This window comes from Bombina bombina, chromosome 5 (genome assembly GCF_027579735.1).
Source record: "Bombina bombina isolate aBomBom1 chromosome 5, aBomBom1.pri, whole genome shotgun sequence".
Taxonomy (NCBI): Eukaryota; Metazoa; Chordata; class Amphibia; order Anura; family Bombinatoridae; genus Bombina; species Bombina bombina.
The window spans coordinates 557641135-557658325 of NC_069503.1; positions in this window are offsets into that span (position 1 = coordinate 557641135).

Here is a 17191-nt window from a genome sequence, read left to right on the forward strand (position 1 = left end):
GTTTGTAAATGCACCATATGCGGTTTGGCATGATTTCTTGTGCAATGCTGCCCCCTGCTCACTGGTGGCCAATTGGCCGCTAGCAGGGGCTGTCAATCATCCTGATCGGGTCAGATTGAGATGATTTCAATCCACCACCTGAAAGGTCTTTTAACCGCTGCTTCTTAACTTACGTTTCAGGCGAGCCTAAAACGATGGGGCTCCGAAGCAGCATCCGCTGCTTAATAAATGGAGCCCCAAGTATCTCTTTTAGAAGTACTTATGATATCTTCTTATACTGGAAGTTAACAGTGCTAAAACTGTAAGGACCCTCGAAACATTCTATCTGCATAGATGTTCAAACTCGTTTGCACCTTTATGAACAGGTTTTTATAGGGTATGAGCCTTCATGCATGCTCTGTCCAAAAATGCTCATGACAATGCATTTTAAAATGTTTGCACCTACATTATAATGTAGGCTAGAGCACTGTTGTGAATGTGTTTGGGAAAAATATTTTTTTATTGGGAGAGCGCTTATGCAGCTTAAACCAAGATAAAAAAAGTTTCTGATTCAGACTGGAATTTTTGCATACATATAAGAAGACACACATTAATTAAATATCACATTAAGAAAGTAATTAAAACATAAAACATTTATTTAATGAATACTAAAATCTTAAGAAGTTGGCCAACTCTACGTAAGACATATAAGTAAGTGACTTTTGCAACTTGTTAAAGTTCTTTAGAGTACTCACAATATAATCATTGTCCTCAAATTTTTCTTCTCTTGAACTCACTTGAAGGCCGTTGTCCTGAGTCCTCTGACTCGCAGTGCTGTAACCTCATTCTCTCAGTTTGTTAATGACTGTAAAGAATGATAAGTGTAAGTGAGGCACACTGATTCAGTAACGTTTTTTCCTTTGTTACACTTGGTAGGTGTGCCCACTAAACACTATTTGTAATCCACAAATAGATAACAAACCAGGGAGAGGATTCCGTAGCCTCAATCTTGTTTTCAGATCACCCCAAACTGGAAAAAGTGTGTTTACAAACAAATACAAATATTGTTAAAAACAATACTTGTCAAAAATTAAAATTGACAGAATGGCATTCAGAGGGTTAACCAGTGATGAGGATTGTTTTGGATTGCAATAGGTTAATCTCATACATGTAAAACATGTAGATGAGTATTTCCCCTTCTCAATAAACAAAAGATCTTTACTGTAACCTTAAGAGGTGTGAAAGAGCTATTGAATATGTCAGTTTCAGGTGACCACCAAGTTTAGATCCCAAACACAGGTACTTACACAAAAAGGCCTCTTTTAGGAAAAAGGCGTTTGCGGTTGGGGGCTTTAAAAACATGGATCCATTTTGCATTTTGATAACTTGGAAAACTCATCAAAAAAAATAGCCAGAAAGGAAAAAATAAAAAGCAAATCACTGATAGATTGTAATTGACCCCTTTACCAAACTTGGGGCTCGTTTCTATTGGGCCATAATTTGGTTTCCGTGCGCTTGCAAACCATTAAATAAGCTGTCGGAAGCAATATCTTTCACCGACTGCTTCCAACGGCTCGCTATAACTCAATTTTGGCAACTGGACTCCGGCTGCCGAAAATATTATCGTGTCCCATACAAAGTATCAGAAGCCGCTAATCTTTAAATAATACCAGGTTTCCAATGCCTGTGCAAACCGTTTAATACACTGCCAATGCATTATCAAACATTACACCCAGCTCAACTAGGTGTAAAACAGGAAAAGGTGCTTTTTAAGACCTTTTTCCCATTGAAATCTAACCCGACATGTCAAAACCCCTCTATCCGTCATCCCCCCACATCGCAACTTATAATAAATGTATTAACCACTAAACCGCCAAACTCCCACATCGCAACTAACAATAAAAAAATTTAACCTCTAAAGTTCCATTCCCCCATATTGCATCTAACAATTAAATGTATTAACCCCTAGTCCGCCGTTCACCCGCAACGCAATCTACCTAAACTCTTAACCCCTAATCTGCGATGTCCCCACATCGCAACTAACAATAAAATGTATTAACCTTTAAACCGCCATTCCCCCACATCGCAAAGTACCTATTTACACTATTAACCCCTAATTCGCCATCTCCCCACAACGCAATCTAGTTATTTAAACTATTAACCCCTAATCCGCCATCCTCCCAAAACGCAAATAACTAATCACTAAGCCCCCTAACCTAACACCCCCTAAATTAACCCCATTACATAAATTAAAAATACACTGTTACAATTAAAATAAAAAATACTAAGTTACAATTAAAATAAAAAATAGTAACATTAATTTAAAAATAAAACCTAAGATTACATTGCAATAATTAAATCTAAAATTACAAAAAATAAAAAAGTTTAAAATCACAGAAAAAAATAAACTAAATTATCAAAAATTAAACCTAATCGAATACCCTTATAAAATAAAAAATCCCCCCAAAATAAAAACACCCCCTAATCTAAGAGTATTGCCCTAAAGCAATCAGCTCTTTTACCTAAAAGTACAAATTTACCCCTAAAAGTACCCCCCCCCCGAAAAAAAAACTAAATAAAAAAAAAAAAAACTAAACTAACCATTGCAGCCCATGAAAATAATCAAGTCCTAATCTAAAAAAAAACCATCCAAAAAAATAAAAATAAAACCTAAGTCTAACCCCAAATAGGTACTCACCGTTCCTGAAGTCCAGCGGAGAAGGTCTTCTTCCAGGCGCTGAAGGTTTTCTGATTTGAACAGCCAATAAGATTTCAGTAGCTCTCATCCTATTGGCTTATTTGAAAATAGGAATGCAACGGTACCCCAATATAAAACGGGTACCTTGCATTCAAGCTTCAGTGTGTGGCGGTGATCATACGAAGAGGATGCTCCACACTGGATGGCTCCGCGGTCGCCGGTCCTGTTCTGCAGTCACCTCTGCTCTGCATTGCCTTAGTCCTGGATGATGATAGAAGAGGTCCTCGCATTGGATGAAGATATTGCCGCCTGGAAGAAGACCCTCAGCACCTGGAAGAAGACCTTCTTCACCGGACTTTGGGAATGGTGAGTATCTATTTCGGGTTAGACTTAGATTTTATTTGTATTTTTTTTCATGGGCTGCAAAAGAGCTGATTGCCCTTACAAATGATACAAATGCCTTTTTAGGGGCAATGGGTAGCTTAGGGTTTTTTTTAGTGTTAGTTTTTTTTTTATTTGGGGGGGTTTTAGTGGTTTGGGGGTTTACTGTTAGGGGATAATTTGTATTTTTAGGTAAACGAGCTTATCGCTTTAGGGCAATGCCCTACAAAAGGCCCTTTTAAGGTCTATTGGTAGTTTAGTCTTAGATTAGGGGGTGTTTTTATTTTGGGGGGGCTTTTTATTTTTATAGGGGTATTAGATTTGGTTTAATTTTTTTATTTTTGATAATTTGGTTTATTTTTTTCTGTGATTTTAGACTTTTTATTTTTTGCAATTTTAGATTTAATTATTGTAATTTAACTTTTGGGGTTTTTTTTAAATTCCTGTTATAGGATTTTTATTTTAATTGTAACTTAATTTTTTTTATTTTAATTGTAACTTAGTGTATTTTTAATTTATGTAATGGGGTTAATTTAGTGGGTGTTAGTTAGGGGGCTTAGTGATTAGTTATTTGCGTTGTGGAGAGATTGCGGATTAGGTTTTAGTAGTTTAAATTGCTAGATTGCGTTGTGGGGGGATGGCAGATTAGGGGTTAATAGTTTAAATAGCTAGATTGCATTGTGGGGGATGGCGGATTAGGGGTTAATAGTATAAATAGGATGGCGGACTATGTGTTAATACATTTTATTGTTAGTTGTGATGTGAGGGAATGGCGTTTTAGAAGTTAATACATTTTATTGTTAGTTGCGATGTGGGGGCATGGCGGTTTAGATGTTAATAACTTTTATATATACTTTGCAATATGGGGGTTGGCAGATTAGGTGTTAATACATTTATTAGTTATTGCGGTGGGGGGTAGTGGTTGAGAGGTAGATATTGCACATGTGTTAGGTGTTTGATTTTATTTTAAAAGTGAGCGATGGGTAAAATATACACGCCACACTTGTATGTGGCGCCGTATATGTGATCGAGTGTAGTGTAGTAAGGTCGGGTTACCATAGTAACTTATTTTAGAAATACGGCATCGGGTGGAAGCGTTAACACAATGCTAACTTACACCTACACGAAAAGAGCGACTGCACGCAAAGCACAAATTATTTCAATGGAAACCTGATACTAAAATGGAGCCGTAAATTACTTTTAGCTGCCGGCAACTTTGGTAGCTTACGGCTCCATTTTTAATGGCTTAATGGAAACAAGCTCTTGGTTTGTTAGCTTGTAACTTTATTAGCGGGTGTTCCTCCCATTAGCATATAATATATATATATATATATATATATAAATATATATATATATATATATATATATATAGACAAAGTCCCACAATGGACTGATTTCTACCAAGAAGTTTAATCATCCTCATAGTAGTAAAAACAGTGATGTGCGGTGACTTCAGAGGCTGGTGAGGCAGTGGCTAGGAATCGGATACGCCTTCATTCTTTAGATATCCTTTGTTGAAGAAATAGCAATGTACATGGGCGAGTCAATCGCATGAGGTATCTATATGCAGCCACCAATCAGTATCTATTGAGCATATCTAGATATGATTTTCAACAAAGGATATCTGATTTTCTTCATTCTTTTGATATCCTTTGTTGAAAATCATATCTAAATATGCTCAATAGCTACAGAGCATATTTAGATATGATTTTCAACAAAGGGTATCTGATTTTCTTCATTCTTTTGATATCCTTTGTTGAAAATCATATCTAAATATGCTCAGATGCTACTGAGCATATTTAGATATGATTTTCAACAAAGGATATCTGATTTTCTTCATTCTTTTGATATCCTTTGTTGAAAATCATATCTAAATATGCTCAGTTGCTTCTGAGCATATTTAGATATGATTGTCAAAAAAGGATATCTGATTTTCTTCATTCTTTTGATATCCTTTGTTGAAAATCATATCTAAATATGCTCAGTAGCTACTGAGCATATTTAGATATGATTTTGAACAAAGGATATCAAAAGAATGAAGAAAACCAACAATGTAAGAGGACAGTGACTCAAGGTGTGCAGGGTCCTACTGTGTTATGGTTTAGAAAATAGCATGAGAGGGGATGAAGCAGATGTCAGATTTGTATCTGGTCAGACAGTGAGTAGGTGGGTTAGGCAGGCTTTATATTTATGGTTTTGAGGCATGAAGTTCTACAAAATGTCTGGAAAAGAGAGGCATCCAAATAGCTTATGGTGAGTAAGTAGTGAGAGAAAAGCCTACACAGTATATATCAGATAAAATACAGTGGCGTATTTAGGTTTTTCTAGGCACTAAAAATTCTGCTGCCCTCCCACCCCACCCCCACATGTTTTAGGCTTTTTTTAGCCATAATACTTTTTGGTCAGGGTGCAACATGCCTTTTTTATTTTTCATGCTATTTTTAAACTAAATCAGAATAGAAGAGGGAGAGCAAGGAAGAGAATGAAGGAGCTGGGAGGGTAGACAGATGAGGGAGAGTAGGGAGAGGAGATAACACTGATTTCCATTGGTGGATTTAATCAGCAGCTTTATTAACTGTTGTTCCCAGTAAAATACACTTTTACACTCACACACACTAAGACACACAGACATAAAGACACATTCACACACAAAGTTACACACACACAGACATAAAAACACTAACACACAGACACAGACATAAAGACACTGACATTCACGCACAGTTATACAGACATAGACACTTACATTCACACACACAGTTACACAGACATAAAGACACTTACATTCACACACACAGTTACACAGACATAAAGACACTTACATTCACACACACAGTTACACAGACATAAAGACACTTACATTCACACACACAGTTACACAGACATAAAGACACTTACATTCACACACACAGTTACACAGACATAAAGACACTTACATTCACACACAGTTACACAGACATAAAGACACTTACATTCACACACAGTTACACAGACATAAAGACACTTACATTCACACACAGTTACACAGACATAAAGACACACACACACAAAGACACAAACTCTCTCACAAACACACACTGGGCATTATCAATTTGGCACCATCACAGTTTAACTTGTGTAACAGAAAATAGTGCTATACTATAAGAAACAGTGCACACTTATAAGTCCCTTATGCTCACAGTATCAGTTGTCTGCAGAGGAGAAAGGCCATAAAAAACGGCAGGGGGGAAAAAAAAAGATAATTTTTAAAGTCATAAACTTACCTTGCCTGACGGTCTGGTCTTCTCCGTCCTGAAAGCCCCAACCCCCGTTGTCTCTTCACTGCTACATTCCAGCAGTTAGGGAAGTTAGACAGCATGTCATAAACAAGCCCAGCTGTCAAAGGTCCCACGGCACCGGCAGAAGTATCACTCTGATCCCTGCACAGTGCACTTAGTGCCTAAAGTTTAATCATAGCTGAGTCATGGCACATGGGGCAGAATAAAAAATACAGCCTTTTTAATGTGCTCAGTTTGCGTGGCTTATGGCTCTATAATAAAAAATACAGCCTTTTTAATGTGTTCAGTTTGCGTGGCTTATGGCTCTATAATAAAAAATACAGCCTTTTTAATGTGTTCAGTTTGCGTGGCTTATGGCTCTATAATAAAAAATACAGCCTTTTTAATGTGTTCAGTTTGCGTGGCTTATGGCTCTATAATAAAAAATACAGCCTTTTTAATGTGTTCAGTTTGCGTGGCTTATGGCTCTATAATAAAAAATACAGCCTTTTTAATGTGTTCAGTTTGCGTGGCTTATGGCTCTATAATAAAAAATACAGCCTTTTTAATGTGCTCAGTTTGTGTGGCTAATATACTGCTGCAGCCTGCAGTATATAAGCCACGCAAACTGAACACATTAAAAAGGCTGTATTTTTTATTATAGAGCCATAAGCCCCGCAAACTGAACACATTAAAAAGGCTGTATTTTTTATTATAGAGCCATAAGCCACGCAAACTGAACACATTAAAAAGGCTGTATTTTTTATTATAGAGCCAGCCAGGATGTGTTACCTTATGTTTCTCTGCAGGTTGCGCCCTGTGTACCCGTTGCTCCCCAGGCTAGTGGCTACTGCCGGTTTGCCCGCCACTATGAGGCCCTGATTTCAACACAGTCAGTCAGTGTGAGGTTCCATTCCCACCATCCGTAGCAGCCGCTGCTTGTTGTGTGTCTGCGCCTGCGGCTATGATGTGGATGTGTTGCCCCTGTCTGGACTCAGACACCAATAAAGGGCCAATTCTTGAGTGCTCCGGCCCCAAAAAGTGCCGCCCCCTCAAATCTGCTGACCTAGGCCATAATATGCCCATGCGCCCGGCACTCAGCACAACAGACTCAGACTTGCTGTCGTCTGATTGGCTGAGAGGCGGGAACGGCTCCCGAGGCTTTCAGAGTCAAGCCTCCAGTGGGAGCAGTATGGGCCGCAAGAGAGCACTGCAATGGCACCTATTCTCCTCCTGGTGGCAATGTCTCAGCGGCCCATAGACTTCCATAATAGCTTGCATTCATATTGCGCAATAGAAGGATAGCTGGCAGGACTCTAGTTGCGCAATATGAATGTCAATGTATTTCTGTTATTTTTTTTTTTATAGTAACACATCAAAATAATAAAGTACTGATTTTGGTGGAGGGGTGGGGGGGGTAGGGGGGTCACATTTTTATTAAAAAAAAAAATGAAAGAAAAAAAAAGATTTTTTTTTTTATTTTTTTTATTTTTATATAAAAAAAGGCTGTAATACCTAGATTGGCCAGGGGAGGCACTGCCTCACCTGCCTCCAATGAGTGCACGTCACTGAGTAAAAAGTATACCATAAATCATTCCATCACTTGCACTACCACACATGTGGTTTATATGTTGATCTGTCCTTGACAACAAGGAGAGACAGAGCTGCTCCTGTCTCTCCTTGTTGTCTATTTTTTAACAGCTTACCTTGGTTAAAATTAATGGCTCATTAATATATTGATATTTCTACCTCAGCCTTCAGTCTTAGCACTAATACTGTAAACGTAATTCAGCCCTCGGATTGTAAGGGCTTAGTTTATTCTAGCTTATTTTCTGACTGCTGGCTGATAGGTATTATTTCAGAAGACGATTATGATACATCGATATCCTAATTAACCTGGTTCAAGTGTTTTTAATTCATTCTAGCCCTAACTATTGTATGACTGACTGTTCCTAGTTTTGACTGTTATTTTTGTAATAAAGGTTATAATGTATGAATGTAATGGAACTTTTTAACTAATATTTTTTTTACTTATCCTACTCTATTGTTTGCTGAGTTAACTTATATTGTATATTGTGGAGCTAATTTCTATATACTTAATTGTATTCTTTTTACAATTAGTTTAGCTAGTTGTTAAGTTCCGGTATCCACTAAAGCGGATGTGATGTAAGATGACAACATCCGGTAGTTACGAAACCGGATGTGATGTAAATTAACTACTTCTAGCTACACGAAAAGTCTGTAGGTAACAACGGTTAATATTGTGTGATGATGTACATATACTTTAAGAATGTTTATCACTAATAAAAAAACATTGGTTATAATAATGTTTATGCTGTGCAAGGATTTGACACTCATGTAACGAAATAAACATTTCAAATACCGGTAGTGATTAGTGATAACTTCCGGTTCACTTGGTTGTAGACAGTAATGAATGCCGGATATGATGTATATTTTGGCGCTTTTTTTCACAGGAAGTGGGAGGTAATGTGTGTGTTTGTACACTATTTAAGCACGATTTTGGTGTGTTATAATTGTTCTGAAGAAGAGGAAACATATCCCCGAACCATCAATAAATTTGATCATATGCTTTGGTGAAAATCCTGGTTTGTTTTTGTTCTGTTATATATATACAAAACACGGAAGGGAACTGCACTCTCATACCGGACCGGGTGCACATCCTATGACCCTGCAACATGCTCAGCCCTGGGTGCCACTGGCACTCACAGGAAGCTGTGCTGTCCCCAGAGCCACAAGCAGTTAACCCCAGACAGGTCTGGGTGCAAGAACCATAGGGAAAATTACAAAAAAAATTAATACAACACACAGAGAAAACCCAGCACTCACTTACAAGCTCTCAGCTAAGATTTAAAAGCAAAAATGGAAAGGTTAGTCACCGCATCTGGCCAAATGGGACAAGCTCAGGTACCACGTCAAGGTCCTTTCCAATACCTGAGACCCTAAAACAGCCACACAATGCAAGCTTTCAAATCCAAACAAACTGAAAACAAGGGAAGGGTGCACAGGAATATGTAACCACCCTAGACATATACAAAACACGGAAGGGAACTGCACTCTCATACCGGACCGGGTACACATCCTATGACCCTGCAACATGCTCAGCCCTGGGTGCCACTGGCACTCACAGGAAGCTGTGCTGTCCCCAGAGCCACAAGCAGCAAATTTACACTGTTATACAGACTGTACACTCACAACTTTACATTGTAGCAAAGTGCCATTTCTTCAGTGCTGTCACATGAAAAGATATTATTTACAAAAATGTGAGGGGTGTACTCACTTTTGTGAGATACTGTGTGTATATATATATATATATATATATATATATATATATATATATTATACATGTATTAAGTCACTTAGTACATGATATTTCATCATAAAACAGATGAATTTTAAGGTAGTGTGCAGCTCCCCAGCTAGCTGTATTACTCAGACATGTTATAAAGAAGCAAAAGATTCCAAACAAAAGCTCCATAAAGCTTTTTCTTTAAGTATCAAAATTTAATTTCGACAAGGTATAAAATCCCAGCATGTACAGTAACGATCTTATGCGTTTCAGCAGTCTGGCCTTAATCATAGATCTTAAACACAGCTGAACTATTCACATTTAAAAGCTGTTTAACAAAATGTTATTGGATAAACAAATGCATATGTGAGTTAACCCTTTTAGAAACACATTAAATAAACCCTTCAAAATGGAATGAATTATATGAATATTATACTAGTAATATTCTTATGTACTGCCAAGGAAATTAAAACATAAGCTCATAATTTTTAGCACAAATAGAAACCTAATACCTGTCAACAAAACATCTGTCCCAATATAACTTAACTAGATTGTAAGGGAAATATAAATATATAATACGTTAGCAAGTGTCGCTGTTGGATAGTTCAACCTATCGTTGTCCAATTAAGGGTATATCAGATAAAACCAAAGGAAAAGAAAAATACTTATGGTCCCTACACACAATAATTGATTATATGAAATTCAGAATTGAAATCATGTGGTATCTGTATCTCTAACTTGAAAATCCAGTAAGTCTCCTGATGGGACAAAGTTAAAAATTTGTCTTTTTGGGGTCTTAATAGACTCAATAGCACACCACTTAAAAGGCACTTACAACTTTATTATGGATGTACAGAAAGTGGTGAGACAAAGCAGAACACGCCTTATTGTTGGTAATGTACCCCAGATGTTCATGTATGCGTGACTGCACATCCCTGGTCGTCATACCAATGTATTGTTTACAATGTAATGCACATTTAATAAGAATAAGCACATGTTGTTGAACAGTTATTACATCCTATTTGTGCGAAAAACCTGTCCTGTTACAAATGACTGAAAATCTCTAGCAGTTTTAATGTAATCACAAAACATACAAAATGGATTCCCACATCTATAAGTACCACTAATTGCAAGCACTGAACTGGCTTGTCCTGGAACTGATCTTAATTGGGTGGAGGAAACAAGAGAAACAAAAATGCAACCGTCATCTACCACTGATTTTAGGGACGTGTTGCCATATAAAAGTTGAAGGTACTTCTTATGATCTTACAAAGTTCATAAAACTGTGAGGAATTTTTAGTAATAAAGAGGAAATGCTTGTCTCCATTGAGCTCCTTCCTATCCAACTTTGATACTTCACTTATAACTTTAACAAGTTGGGAGGATAACCCTTATATTGGGGCAGATGTTTAGCCAACAGGTATTATGTTCCTATTTGTGTTAAAAACTATGAGATGTTGTGTTTTAGGGCCTGATATTCAAAGTTATAGGAAGAGAAATCGCACAAATTCTTTGGGATTTTTTTATACCTTGTACCTTTGTTGCTCATAAAGTACACTACATAGTAAGATAAACATTTCTTTAATAGCCTCGTCTTACCAATGAGGCTTCTTAGATCATCTCGCATGAGCGGCAAGGTTTTGAATATCATGCCTTTAGACATTATTGAGCTAGCTTCTGTTTATGTATCATATGAATATGAATAATGCTCTTCAACATCATGGATTTGAGTATTTGAAAATTTTCTTGGCAGTACATAAGTATAGCTAAAAATTTGATTTATGTCATATTTTTTGTATTTATGAGTATAATATCATTAATCTGATTCATTTAATTTTGCAGGGTTTATATAGTGGGTTTCTGAAAGGGTTTAATCACTTGTGCATTTGTTTATCCAATAAGATTTTGTTAGACGGTTTTTAAATCTGAATAGTTCAGCTGTGTTTAAGATCTATTATTTAAAACAGCTCATCATAAAATCCAAATATCATAAGATGCAGAACTTAACTCCTGATCCCGGACAGGAAAAATCCTAGCGTGTCACTCAGTTCGAATGTGTCCACTGACACAGTTGCCTGAACCGCCGCGCCTTACAGGCTTCCAGGAATCGCGCTATGTGTTAAAACACACAAATGCCCTAGGCATTATCCGATTGAATCCTCAATATCACAAGGATCTATGGAAGCCTCACAGGGACAAACACGTGATTGAATATCTCTATGGGTTTTACTTCCATCGAACTGAGTGACACGCTAGGATTTTAGGTGGGTTAGCAATCATTAAAAATAGGAAACCAGCAAGAGAGTGATGACCAGTTACGTTGCCTCCTGCTATAACCTTATGGGAAGGTTAGGTAGATCACCTCTGCATTTTACACTTTCTACCTATTGCATCTGTGGTGGGCTTCTGTGTGTTATGTTGGAGTGAAATGTTGTTTCCACATAAGTGTCATGAGTTTGTGTGTTTCCACTGTGCCTGACTGTAAATGGTGATATCTTTCGAGGTTGAGGTAATTTTCTGCCTGTATTTTCCAGTCCTCTACTATCAGTGTTATGTTTGATTTCCAGTGTTTGGGAATTAGGGATTTGGCGCTATTAATCATTAGTATAAGGAGGAGTCTGGCTACACTATTGCTGATCTTGGGGAGAGACAGGTATAGGAGGATTAGTGGATCATTAGGCACTCGCTTTCCTACTATGTCTGACATATGGCCAAGGACCCCCGCCCAAAATGTGTCTAAATTGTTACAGCTCCACCAAATGTGTGTCAGGGTACCCTCCTCCCCACAGCCCCTCCAACACCTACTGCTCGCTGTCTTGTATATTTTATTCAGTCTGCTGGGTGTTAGGTACCATCTCGTTAAAAAATTATAATTTGTCTCCAATACCCTTACCGAGATAGACGATCTCTTAGTTTTGTTAAATGCTTTATGCCAGTCCTTCTCTGTTATATCTAGTACCAATTCCCTCTCCCATGTTCAAGTGTAATTTGATAATTTTTGTGTCTCTCCTTTCAATAGTTGTTTGTATATTATAGAAATTAAATGTCTAGGAGTGTTATCGGATAGGCATAGTGTCTCAAAGGGGGTTGGCTTTCTTGTTAGATATTGCTTTTTGATGTGTGTGTGAATGTAATGTCCTGTTTGCATGTAGGAGTGCCAGTTTACAGTGATATCTGGATGTGAATCTAAAGTTGTTTCCAGAGGGCCTATCTTCCCGTCTTGGAGAAATATTGAGATGACCCTGTGTTTGATGTGTGTTCCTGGGTTTCCCTGTTTGTCTTTTTGATTCCAGGGGAGTGTGGCGTTATTGCATATGGGTTGCATCGGGGAGGTAATATTAGATTTGAATGTGGTGGTATTTACCAGTCTATCCCATGTCTGAAAAAATTCCTCCAGTATCTGGTAATGTTTGAGGATTGTCGGGCGTTGTTTAGCAGGGAGCCATGCCGCAATTCCAGCATTACATAGCCCCAGTATATGTCTATCAATTTGTACCTATTGCTTACATATGTTATTTGTGCACCATTCCACTAGATTTTGTAAAGCAATTGCTGTTTTGTAAATATGTATGTTTGGTACCCTTAGGCCTCCGCAATCTTTGGGCATATACATTGTCTGTTTAGCTATTCTTGGCCTAATTCCTTGCCATATGAACTGTTCCATTAATGATTGGATCTTAGATAGGTATTGGTGTGGGAGATGGATAGGGGCTGTTTGCATTAAATACAGGAGCCTAGGGAGAACATTCATTTTTATCACGTTTATTCTTCCTATCCACGAGATAGACTTGCTCTTCCAGCTAGAAAGGTCGGTAATAAGAGCATTTTCAAGGGTTTTATAATTAGCCTGGAATACAGTTTTGGTGTCTGTTGCCAGAAATATACCTAGATATTTAAGTTTCGTACTTTGTATTTTAAGGGGGCAAGTTTGTGTCAATTGTTGAAATTTTTCCTCCTCGTATGTTAGATTTAACATTTCTGATTTGTTAGTATTAATTAAGAAATGGGATACTTTTCCATAATTTTGGAATATTTCTAATGTCTTTGGCAGTGAGGTCTCTATCTCTGTTAGCGTAAGTAGAACATCATCAGCGTACAGGGCGAGCTTATGTTCTGTGTCCCCCACTTGTATACCTTTGATTTGTGTGTTATTTCTTATTGTTTGTGCTAGTGCCTCTATTGAAATTGCAAAGAGGACCGGTGAGAGTGGGCATCCCTGCCTAGTCCCGTTTCTAATGTGAAGCTTGTCTGACAGTATGCCATTCACTTTGATCCGGGCCATGGGGCATGTGTATAGAGAGAAGACGTATTGAATAAATTTATCGCCAAATTTCATTTTATGCATTACTGCTTTTAGGAATTGCCAATTTACCCTATCAAAGGCTTTCTCCGCATCCGTGGATATAAGGACCGCCGGTGTTTTATTGTGCTTAACATAGGATATGTCACGCTCAGCTGCTGGGAAGCTCTGCAGTCCACTCTGTGTGCTTGATTGACATGTGTCTGAGCCACCCCTTCCTGATGATGTCACAACCAGGCTTTTTATTCTTGGCTTCCTGTTTCTCCAGTGCCAGTTTGTTTGTTAACTTTTTGGCTTCTGATAGGATTTCGCTGAGGAATCTCTCTAACTGCTGCTTTTCTGTTGCCAATCTCTTCAAGGATTTACTATGCTGGATTTACCTTCAAGCTCCTGATTACCTGTCTCCAAACAATGCAAGTACTGTTTGTTTTGTAAAACTTTCAAACTTCCTGTTTACCTGCTGCAAACCCTGCATATTCAGACTACTCTGTGTATTGCCAAACTATTCAAATACTGTTATTTCTGTGAAACCTTCAATCTGCATGTTTACCTGTTTCCAAACTCTGCAAATACAATTATTCAGTGTAAACCTTCAAACTGCTTGATATCCTGTTGCCAATCTCAACAAGTACTGATTAATCTGTGTTAACCTTCAAACTACCAGCTTACCTGTTGCTATCTCTGCAAGTTCTGACAACACAGTGTTAACCTTCAAACTACCTGATTACATGTTGTTAATTCTGCAAGTTCTGACTACACAGTGTTTACCCTCAAACTGCCTGATTACCTGTTGCATACTCTGCAAAGACTGTCTACACAGTGTTAACTCTCAAACTGCCTGATTACCTGTTGCATACTCTGCAAAGACTGTCTACTCAGTGTTAACCCTCAAACTGCCTGATTACCTGTTGCATACTCTGCAAAGACTGTCTACACAGTGTTAACCTTCAGACTGCCTAATAACAAATGACCTACTCCTGCATTATTAACTGTTTCCTGTTTTACCCTTCTTCTATCTGAGTATAAGTGGACTATCCCTGCTCTCCTGATACTGTGGAAGACATTTCCTGAAACCAGTTCCTTATTCAGAAGTCTATCTGGCTGATATCATGAATTACTTTGGCACAGGCTAACCCTGCTCCATATCGTGAGTACTTTGTTTTTTGGAGGTTGTCGTGGGGTCACGTCCTGGATTAAACTCAGAGTGCAAGGGTGTTGTTTAAGTTCGCCCTAGCATTTGGGTCTTCTTTTGGACATTTCCTAACCTGACAGGATATGAGTTGTAGGGCCTTAAGGGTGTTATCCTTGGCTTCTCTACCTGGGATAAAACCTGCCTGATTCGTGTTTATTAATTTAGGTAAAAACTGGTTTATTCTATGGGCCAGAACTTTAGCGAAAATCTTAACGTCCGAATTCAGTAGAGAAATTGGGCGAAAATTCTCAGGTGTATTGGGTTCCCTTCCTGGTTTCGGCAGTACCGTGATATGCGCCTCTAACATATTTTCTGTAAATCCGTTATTGCTTAAGAGAGAATTGAACATCCTCGCTAACGGGGGAATTAGATGATGAGGATAGGTTTTATAGTATTTCATTCCAAATCCATCTGGGCCCGGACTTTTACCACTTGGCATAGACTTTATGGCTTTTTTAATTTCATCTACCAATATAGGTAGCTCAAGTTTCTCAGTTTCCTCTTTCTCTAGCTTAGGGAGATTTAACTCTGCTAGGAAGCCCTCAATATGTTGTGGTGTAGCTACTTCTGGGATATTATATAGCGATGTATAATATTGCCTGAATGTCTCGGCAATACTCTTGCTATCTTTATGTGTAGCCCCTTGTTTGTTTTTGATATAGTGAACATGTGTGTTTAGTTGCCTCCTTCTCAAGGCTTTTGCTAATGATGTACCTGTCTTGTCTCTGACGTCGAAATATTTTTGTTTTAGGTATGCAGCTTTCCTTTGGTATTCCTTAGTGAGATAACTCCTTAATGATTGTCTAGCTTTTTGTAAGGATGTTAGTATGTCTGAGGATCGTGGATTTGATTTGTGTTCTTTCTCCCAATACCCTATTTGTGCCAGTGTGGAATTTAGGAATTGCATGTTCTCTTTATTTTCCCTTGCCTTTCTTGCTATAAGTTCCCCTCTGACTACGCACTTGTGTGCCTCCCAGACCGTCACATCCAGTGTGTCCACTTTTGTATTCTCTCTGAAGTAGTTGTCAAGTGTCCTGTCTATGGCATGTTTGGTACGATGAGCTGTTTTATATCTTTTAACTTGTGAGTAGCCACATTAGCGTGTGGAGCTGAAATAATAGTTTTATCATTACTTTTGAATCGGAGTTGCGCTTCTCTCCTTCTTTCATTTTAGATCGTTTTTGGGGTATTATGGAGTAACCCGTTTGAGGAGCAGAATTACCGATATGGATCTTGTGTTAACCTATCAACGGTTGAATCTCTACTGGTATTTGACTTGGAATATCCTTACAACTGGGGTACATTCCAACTCTTTGTTCTATAAGACTGGATTTACATTTCCAAGACTGGATTTTTATACTATATGACCACACAGAGACTTTATCCACCTATGGATTTTTGTAATGATATTGTGTACTGAAATTAATGTTTTACACTGTGTGAGCAATTTTTATACCTGTTCTGCAGCAGTGCTACTTAGTGAATTTTACACATTGTTTCTTTTTCTTAAGATCTTTGATTATTATTATTTTTATCGGTTGTTTGTAGAGCACCAACAGATTCTGCAACGCTAATTACTGACAGACTTCCAAAACACAAGTTCATTGCTGTACATGCTGTGACTTTGTACCTTGTGGATTTTAACTTTTGATACTCAAATAAAAGAATGAGTTTTATGGAGTTATTGCTTGGAATCTTTTGCTTCTATGCTACATGGAGAACGACAAGGAGCTCTCCTTTTATTCTCTACAAAACTCCAGTATTTACACGTTCCCTGGGACCCTTAGCTGCAACATTGGCACCCATTGCCTGAATTGAGAAGTAGCCTTCCGAAACAAGACCTGCCCCCAACAGTGAGTGACGTCACACCCGCTTCGAGGAATCATAACTCACCATGCTCAGGAGTCCCGTTGATCGAGCAGCGTTCAGTGGGTAAGTTGGTAAGTCCGCTTTCCCTCTCTGGTCTCCAGGATACTATTAAGAGCATTTTCCAGTGAATTAAATTGAGTCTGTAATACATATGTGGATTCTGTCAAGCAAAAACAAGGGACAGGTTTGAAATACTTTGGGAGCTGCT